Genomic DNA, 10,269 nt, shown 5'->3' on the forward strand with positions numbered 1-10,269 from the left:
AGTACCATTTTAATCGCTACGACGGCACGATCCGTGACATCGCAGCGATCGTATGAATATCGCTCCAGCGTCGTAGACTGCGGTCACACTTTGCAATCACGGCGCTGGAGCGATGCCGAAGTCCCCGGTAACCAGGGTAAACATCGGGTAACTAAGCGCAGGGCCGCGCTTAGTAACCCGATGTTTACCCTGGTTACCAGCGTAAACGTAAAAAAAACAAACAGTACATACTCACATTCCGGTGTCTGTCCCCGGCGTTCTGATTCTCTCCACTGTGTAAGCGCCATAGCCGGAAAGCACAGCGGTGACGTCACCGCGTCACCGCTGTGCTCGGCGCTTTCCGGCTGACAGGCGCTCACACAGTGCAGAGAAGCTGAGACGCCGGAGGACAGACACCGGAATGTAAGTATGTACTGTTTGTTTTTTTTACGTTTACGCTGGTAACCAGGGTAAACATCGGGTTACTAAGCGCGGCCCTGCGCTTAGTTACCCGATGTTTACCCTGGTTACAAGCGAACACATCGCTGGATCGCTGTCACACACAACGATCCAGCGATGTCAGCGGGTGATCAAGCGACGAAAGAAAGTTCCATACGATCTGCTACGACGTACGATTCTCAGCAGGATCCCTGATCGCTGCTGCGTGTCAGACACTGCGATATCGTAACGATATCGCTAGAACGTCACGAATCGTACCGTCGTAGCGATCAAAATGGTACTGTGTGACGGTACCCTTAGGCAGAATTATCATGACAGGTAACACCTTGATACACAGCTTCAGACACTCATTACACACTTAAATACAAAAGAAAGGGTTGGAGTCTGACCACTGAAGAAATGAAGAAACTTGGGTGTGTAGTCTGTTACTATGTGGAGACATGGGTGTGTAGTCTGTTACCATGGAGAGACATGGGTGTGTAGTCTGTTACCATGGAGAGACATGGGTATGTAGTCTGTTACCATGGAGAGACATGGGTGTGTAGCCTGTTATCATGGAGAGACATGGGTGTGTAGCCTGTTACCATGGAGAGGCATGGGTGTGTAGTCTGTTACCATGGAGAAACATGAGTATGTAGTCTGTTACCATGGAGAGACATGGGTATGTAGTCTGTTACTATGGAGAGACATGGGTGTGTAGCCTGTTACCATGGAGAGGCATGGGTGTGTAGTCTGTTACCATGGAGAGACATGGGTGTGTAACCTGTTACCATGGAGAAACATGAGTATGTAGTCTGTTACCATGGAGAGACATGGGTGTGTAGTCTGTTACTATGGAGAGACATGGGTGTGTAGCCTGTTACCATGGAGAGGCATGGGTGTGTAGTCTGTTACCATGGGGAGACATGGGTGTGTAGTCTATCACCACGAAGAGACATGGGTGTGTTCTGTTACCATGGAGAGGCATGGGTGTGTAGTCTGTTACCATGAAGAAATATGGGTGTGTATTCTGTTACCATGGGGAGACATGGATGTGTAGTCTGTTACCATGAAGATACATGGGTTTGTAGGCTGTTACCATGGATCGACATGGGTGTGTAATCTTTTACCAGGAAGAGATTTGGATGTGTAGTCTGTTACCATGGAGACACATGGGTGTGTAGACTGTTACCATGGGGAGACATGGGTGTGTAGTCGGTTACCATGGAGAGACATGGGTGTGTAGTCTGTTACCATGGAGAGACATGGGTGTGTAACCTGTTACCAAGGAGAGACATAAGTCTGTAGTCTGTTACCATGGAGAGACATGGGTGTGTAGTCTGTTACCATGTAGATGCGTGCCAATTCTCTAGGAACATCTGGTTGGCTCCTAGTATAAGCCGAGGCCTCCTGAACGTCTGGAAAAGTTGTCAAACCACAATGGTGCCATCGAAACTTGAATTTTGCAAGTTGGATGTGCCAAGGTCACATTTCATTTGTTGGTAGTGTCCCTTTAAGTGAGAGATTCTGTATTGCAGTGAAATAAGCAGATGATTCCTTCATACAAGGATTTTGGCTTTTTATTTTGCTTTAATTTACAACCTACTTGATTGTAAAAAGCACTAAGAGGGATAAAGAGGGCTCTTCCTATGTCCGGCCACCATGCTTATTTCCTTTGGCAGCATAAACAGTTCTGTGGCAAAGGAAGGAAATGAAGCCAAGGACATGTGGTGGGTGCAAGAAACGTGAACTTTCTTAGGACGTCTTTTAATATGATAGCGATGAGTGACGAGGGCTGTACACAGACACAGAGAGCAAATAAGCACTATGGACAAAGTATACGGCAGCCAGAACCCATCTACAAGGAGAACCTTCACGATACTGCCCCTGCCGGAGCCAATAACAGCTGATGCCGGGTGTTGGACGCCAAGCGATCTGATAGATATAGGTTTGTGTGCTGCCAAAGGCACGTTTGTAGTCTTATATTAAAGCGTAACCTTCGTTTTAGTTTTTCCTTTATAAATCAATTGTACAGGTGAAAATAAGAAACTTTGTAATATATCTCATCAGAGAAATCTGCTTCTTTCTCCCCCTGGGACTGATGTTTCATTCTCAAAATTCTCAATTCACTGGTAAAATATGTTTCAGTGAATATAGACGTTAACATTACTAAGAGAGGAGAAGACAGTTGGTGCTCATAAAGTTCTATGAAGAACTGTGTCTCCTCCCTCAATCTCTTTTCTCCGTAGAATTTTACAAGCACCAACTGTCATCTCCTATCTCAATAGTAGGAAAATCTGTCTTCAATGAATACAGATTTTACCACGATTTTACCATGAAGTCAGAGTGAAAGGTCAGTCCAGGAGGAGAAAGAAGAAGATTTCACTGATAACATAAATTACAAAGTTGCTTATTTTCACTATTGAGTTATGAAATAAAAATTAAAATGACGGTTACTCTTTAATGAATAAGAGCATCCAATGACCACGAACAGATGAAAAAGGGGCTCCTTACCCGTTGTCCTGCTGCCCCAGAGGAGAAATACAGCAGCATGGAGAAACTACACAGGACATGTTACTGGCCAGTTTAAAGAGAAACTGACATTGGTAGGATTTCTAACTGGGCGCCCTCCCCCAAGGACCTGTGTGCGGCGGAATCTTCTGTATATGCACCTCTCGTCTTTGTATCAATTTGTTTCCGTATCTATCTTCTATCTATCGATCTATCTGTATTGTAGTGAAGCCGTCACCGCTGCAGTCTGTCAACAAAGACCGGGAGCAGCATCGAGCGATAGATTAAGGGTCAGTGAATGTAGCTGATTTCATTGCTTTAATCTACAACAAGCCGATGAGTTTAAAATATCCATATATGGAAAAGTCCTTTATATAAATACACATTCAGACCACCTATACTAATACAGACCCCAGACTATACTCCCTAAATAAATACAAACCTCAGATCAGACCCCAGACAGGACCCCACCCATGTAGCTACGACCGTCCAGATTAAACTCCATTATCGTCGAGACCAAGACTCGCTTAATAAATACAAATCTGCTAAGCCAGACCCCTTAAATAAATGCAGTCATCCAAGCCAGGCTCCTAAATTAATTCAGAATCCAAACCAAGCCTCTAAAATAATTTAAACCCCAGACCAGACCCCTTAATTTATTAAGACCTTAAGACCAGACATACTAAACTAATATAGATCTCAGAAAGCTCCTTTCAATAAGGACAGACCCAGACCCCTAAGAAAAATAGAAATCCAAGTCAGACCCCCAAAAATCCAATGTAGACCCCAGATCAGACTTTGCAGATTTCTTGTAGTCTACAGTGCCAGAATGAAGAGTGATAACTTGTGGGTAGTTGTAGGTTCGACTGCTGTGACTCCCACCATGCAGATTTTTAGTTATTCGCTTCGGATTTAGCAAAAGGGTTCCTGCTGCCCATAATTTTTCTGGGCCGAAATATCATCAAAAGAAAAAAAAAATACGTCTCACCTTACCGCTCACCTCTCTGGCCCCTTCGCTCCTCACCGTCGCCCATCTGGTCCACATCCATTCTGATGTGGGAGGGTTCTGCACATGTGTGCGCAAGTTCATGACCTTTCGTGTGCATGAGCAGAACCTTCCCACATCAGAAGATGGGACGTGGACCAGAAAGTTGACGGTGATGTGAGCGGTAAGGTGAGGTTTTTTTACATTTGTATTCTCAGCAGAGACCACAGAGCATAAGGGACATTAAGTTCGTGGATAATTACTTTTCCACAAATCGAATTTCCAGGGGGAAAAACGTGCAAAAATGTGAAATCAAATTTTGCCTGATCGGCTCATCTCTGGGAATACCCATTTAACCACGACATGGGCAACGGAGGAGGTTTCGCTGCTCTTTCAGGTTGGAAGGTCCCCTTTTGGTAGAGTTGGCTCTCATCACTGATGTTCTTATAGAAAGACTAATAACAAGATGCCGTTCCTCAGTGCGATATCTGTAGAAACTGAAAATCATTTTGGGATGAACTGTCAGTGCCAATTTATTTTTATAGGAAGGAAGATTTCGAGGTCCTGCGTGCGCTGCACTCTCGCCCTTTTTGATTCAGGCAAGATACAATATTGTAGAGCAATTGCGGTTATTGATTGAAATCCTTTTTTTGTTCCAAAAACCGAGCGTTAACCTTACGAAGGCCATTGTTTATAGAGGAGTAAATAGCTTCCAGCGTGTCAACCAGGGAGCACAACAGTGTAATATAAGGGGTCAGACGGGCCAATCGAAACCTTGACTTCTAGTCTAAACTCCTGCAAGTTCTTTTAGTTCCAAAGTTTTGTTAATATTTGCCCAAATCTATCTTAAAGGCAACAGAGATGAGTTATGAGGCATGACACATACACACACAAATAAAAGAACATTGCTTGTGCACGGTACCCGCATAGCCGCAAATGCAAAACATTTTCTGACCTAAGGCGGCGCTCGCAGGTGGCGGCTGTGCAATGCAGCAGTCCTGTGACGCTGAGATCTTTTCACTTCTTAAGCATTTTTTATTTTTTTTTTAGCACAAAAAAATCAAATGTATCTCACAAATGCCTGAAAATTTGGGCACAAATTGTGGAGACGCATAAAATCACTCTACGGGAGGACTAAAGTACAGTCGTACAAATATTGATGAATAAGCCAAAATTATATGGAAACTCCAAACCCTGCCCATAATGATAAGCATAAAATAACTCAGGAAAATACTTATAAAATAGACTTCAAAAAAGGTGCAAATTAAAAGAATAATAAGGGACAAATAAAAACAACAATTAGACCAAAAATAAGTGCAAATTCAATAATTAATTGGACCAGAAATGTTTATTGGCTCCTACATTCATTATTTATACGAGTTCAGAGGAGATATTCAAAACGTAATGATTTTTGCATATTACTTAGTTTTTATTTTACTGTGTTTGCATTTTTCTATTTTGTATTTTTTTGTAAATTTTTTTAATCGTTTTGGAATACTTTGTACGTGTTTTTTTTTCTTCTTCTTTTTTACCATTTTTGGTAAGTTTCTCATTTATTATGTTAATGACTAGAGTCCGATGCTCGATCCCTTTTCATTTTACTTTCCTCTATGGCTGAAATGATGGAGCCATAGAGTCCTTTTAACTTTATTACTGTGGGTAATCTTCACAGTCCATCTACCATTCAGCGCTAAGTTAGGTATTAGGCTGCAATGTATACATTATTCTTCTTCAGTCATTCGATTTCTGCAAATGTCACGGCTGGAAATAATAATTTCAGATAAGTAAACCCGTTCCATGTATATAGATGCAAATCAACCCCGGCAAATAGTGCTACGTGCTACGTGCGACATTTACTTCCTAAAAGAACATTAAATCTAGAAATTTATTGGGTTCTGCACATTTTGAAAAATATATTTGCCTTCATACCTGTTTATTCGTTGTGTCTGGGATCGAAACTCGCCTCCGTTCACTTCGATGGGATTGAGGTGCAATACCAAACATTGCCCTTGGACTGGAGTCGTCTCTCCAAGAAAACAGACGTGTTTTATCAATTCTGGAGAAAATTGTACTCATGAAAAATTTGCCAAAATTTTGAAATATAAGGTTGCAGTAAAAACTTATCTTGTAGAAATGTAGAATGAGGGTTCAGTTCCTTCTGCTCTAGTTCATTTTTGTCTTGCAGCCAGGTGAAGGGGAAAGGTTTCAGTGAAAAGTGTGGAGTTTAACATTATTTGTATCCTTATTGCAGATTCAACAGTGGGGGGAGGCTCCTGCTGCAGCCAGTTGTTTTACATTCAAATGTAGGATTGTTAGAAGGACGAGGGGAGGACAAGGCTGATCTCCTAGGACACAAAATTCAAGAATTCTTACCATTTTTTTGTTTTGATTAGATTTGGATCAATAAGGAAAAATATGTTGTTTTTTAATCAATTGTTTAATTTTGTGTATGTTCTATGTTTTGTGCTCCATTGATGAATCCAAGACCAATATGTGAATCGATATGGATAAAAAAAAAAGAATATCATAAATTAAAATTCCCTATTCTTTATTGAATAGAATTTGTACAAGGCAAAAGGGAACCGTCTAGCAAGAAAGTAAAGAAAATAAAATTCCGAGCTTCATCTATAAAATGGTCCTTCTGCCATGATACTCATGATACATTATGTCAAGGCTCACCATGTGAGATGGATCCTCTAATCCCCAGGTCTGGCTGGGCAACACGGACCTTGGGCGTTGGTGTGGCAAGTTGGAAGGCACATGGGCAGCAAGAACTTGGCAGACTCAGGAATCTCAGGAGGAAGAAGCGGAAACCAGAATGGATGGAAGCAAGTAAAGCACAGTATGCAAAGAAGGTGGAGGACATGAAACATAGATGTCCAGAGACTCAATCCCAACACAGCTGTGTGTTAATGGGCCTTAAACAGGTCTAGGAGGATGATATCATTGATCCATGCCAGGAATCCTGGATGTGGAGCACAACAGAGGGCATCGGAGATAGGAGAAGGGAGCGAAGCTCAGGTTACCCATTAAAGGTGTGTAACACACTATGAAAAGATTCCTACAAATAAAGGCTAGACTTACATAAATTGAAGTTATGGTAAAATTGCAGTGCAAGTTGCCCACAACTTTTTTCTATAAAGTGACTATAGGTAATGCCCCTAACACCAGCTAATGCCCAAGTACCACAGGCTTTATAAGGTTCCTCCCAACATGCATCTTTCCTGAGCAAAAATGTCCATTTTGGTTCATTTGTTGAGTGTTTGTTCTTGCTTTGTACGACATTGAGTTATAGACTGTAGGGATAGTGTTGGTTTTCAGCCTCCCTATTACAAGGCAAATAAAATGACGCATATATGATATGAGGAGCATAATATAGTTGTAAAGTAATCTATTAACTGTTACTTTTTAATTCCAGATTTTTCTATCACCACATTATGACAGAACTCTATCCAAAATGTTCATTCTAACTGTTTTGGTGCCGTGATTCAAATTTGTGTCACATATAGCATTATTTATCGGGGCACTATGTGGCAGTATCCAGACACAGCGTAATGTAATTTTCTGGGTACTGTTACCATTCTCTGTGCACTCTTCTCTCTCTAATCTATCTTTCTGCCTTTTAATTTTTTAAACTTCAGTTCCGATGACTTTTCATTTGAGAATCCCCACCCTGAAATGCAGCATCATCAGTGACGTCTGTTTCAGGGGCTGATCTAGTCCCTGCTCTACTGAGCATGTGCCGCTTGTCAATTCTGACACATATTTAGTATGTGTTCCATTCTCACAGTTCTATATTCCTTTGAATGTGCAGTGACAGTGCGCTCCCTCGCCAGGCTAAGTGTAAAGTTACAGGTCGGCTAGAAAGGGCACTGTCAGTGTGCATTGAAAAGGAGAGAAAGCAGCAAACAGGGAGATCAGGGATCAACTCAGCCCCTGAAGCAGACGTCACTGATAACACTTCGCTTCAGGGTGGGGTCTGCAGCTGCGGCAGTGATGAAGCTTGATGATGTCTCTTTTAAATATCCCAGCATGCACTTGGTCTGCCAGTGACCCCTGTGGTTGTCATTGCCGGATTGCTATGAGCGCCGCCCAGCGGTCGGTGTTCATACCAAGTAAGCATTTCTGCTAAACACAGGCGATCTATTCATCGCCTGTGTGTAGCAGAGGCGATCGGATAATTGAAGTTTCTAGTCTTCCATGGAGACTCTTGAAGTAAGTGAAAAGTAAAAAGAAGTTTTTAGAAATATTAAAAAAATAAAAATGTATAAAAGTTTAAATGACGCCCATTTGCCCCATTCAAAATAAAATAATTTAACAAAAAAAATACATATTTGGTATTGCCGCTTTTAGAATTGCCCGATCTATCAAGATATAAAAAGAATTAATACGATCGGCAAACAGTGTAGCAAAAAAAAAGTCAAAATGCCAGAATTATGTTTTTTTGGTTGCCGCAACATTGCATTAAAATGCAATAACTGGCGATCAAAAGGTTGTATCCACACCAACATTGTATCATTAAAAAACGTCAGCTCGACACGCAAAAAATAAGCACTCACCTGGCCACCGATTATGAAAAATGGAGACGCTATGGGTCTTGGAAAATGACACTTTTTTTTTTAACGAACTTCGGAATATTTTTTCACCACTTAAATAAATAACCTATATATTTGGTATGTATGAACTCATAATGACCTGGAGAATCATAATCGCAGGTCAGTTTTAGGATTTGGTGAACATGGCAAAAAAGAAATCCAAAAAAAATTATGGAATTGCACTTTTTTTTTGCAATTTCACCGCACTTGGAATTTTTTTCCCCATTTTCCAGTACATGATATAGTAAAACCAATGGTGTCATTCAAAAGTACAGCTCATCTTGCAAAAACAAGCCCTCACATGGCCATATTGATGGAAAAGTCAAAACGTTATGGCTCTGGGAAGGAGGGGAGCGAAAAACAGAAACGCAAAAACGGCTGTGGCATGAAGGGGTTAAAACCAGTCCTTTAAATGGTAACTAAACTTATTCACAAGTACTGCAAAATTATAAATTTTTGTAACAGCCTTCACTATTTTATTTTTCTGCTTTCTCTTTGTTGCAGTGATGTTTTATTGCTCAGTTCAGGCAACTTTAAAAGCTGCTTTCATCTGCTGCTCAGTAAGATCCCTACACTGTATTCAGTCTGTGTACAGGACTTTCCCTATCTGAGCCTGTCCAACAGATTATCCATGACGGGCAAATTGTCAGACTCTGACTGTTTAAATACACTATATGGATTCTGACTGATCAGCAGCTAAAAGCAGCTTCTAAAGGAGCATGAACTGGGAATTTTACAGCACTTCAGCATAGGGACTGTGATAAAAGGAAGCAAAATAAGGTAATGAAGTATATTCCAAAAATTCATAGAAAACAAAAAATAAATCTAAATTGTAAAAATACAATTCTACCCACGTCTTTTCAGATATATTCCCTATATGGATTTAAATTATTTTTGATGAACAGATGTTCAGTTTCCTTGACCCTACTGATTCCTGCACCCTTTCAATCATTTTGCTCTGAATTTTTTCTTCCACGTTAGTTTCACTATAATAATAATTCCTCACACCCCAGGGTATAACACAGTGCTCAATATCCTGACTGTTACTCCATTCCTAATAATCTCTCATGTCGGGTAGATCAGTGATGGGTTGAATATTTGTCAGTGGGTAGGGGAATTCGCACACTATTAATTTGACCTATAAAAACATGCCACGGGTAAAAAAAAAATGACAAATAATTATTTGGACCATCTGTTTTCACTCATCTGGTGCCAGCATGAATGCGTATAATGAATGAGAAAATCACTTTATGAATATATTACAGAGACAACTAGTACAGGTGTTCTATCATCGTGAACTCGGCACATGGAAAACCTTCGAAGCGCTATGTGTTATTGACTGAAATTGGACTTTTTGTATTTTTTTGTGTAAAACTTTAAAACTTTTTTTGGGGTAAAACTTTCTTCCATTAGGCCTGAGCTGCTTCGGGACTTCAGCTGCTTAAGGCTACTTTCACACATCAGGTTTTTGCCGTCCAGCGTGAATTTTGTAAAAAACAAATACGGCGAATGATGCCGCCAGATTGTTTTTTTTCCCATAGACTTGTATTAGCGCCGGATTGGGTCGGATGGCCTTACGTTTCGTCCTTTTATTGCCGGATCCAGCAAAAATTGCCATTCCGGCTGCCGAACAAAACGGACAGAGGAACATTTTTTGTGTCTGGCGAAAAACCGCACAGCACCTGATCCGGTGCCATCTGGCTTTTCCTCTAATGGAAGCCTATGGCGCCGGATCCGTCAAATGCAAGTATCCGGCTACGG

Source organism: Ranitomeya variabilis, chromosome 6 (genome assembly GCF_051348905.1).
Source record: "Ranitomeya variabilis isolate aRanVar5 chromosome 6, aRanVar5.hap1, whole genome shotgun sequence".
NCBI lineage: Eukaryota > Metazoa > Chordata > Amphibia > Anura > Dendrobatidae > Ranitomeya > Ranitomeya variabilis.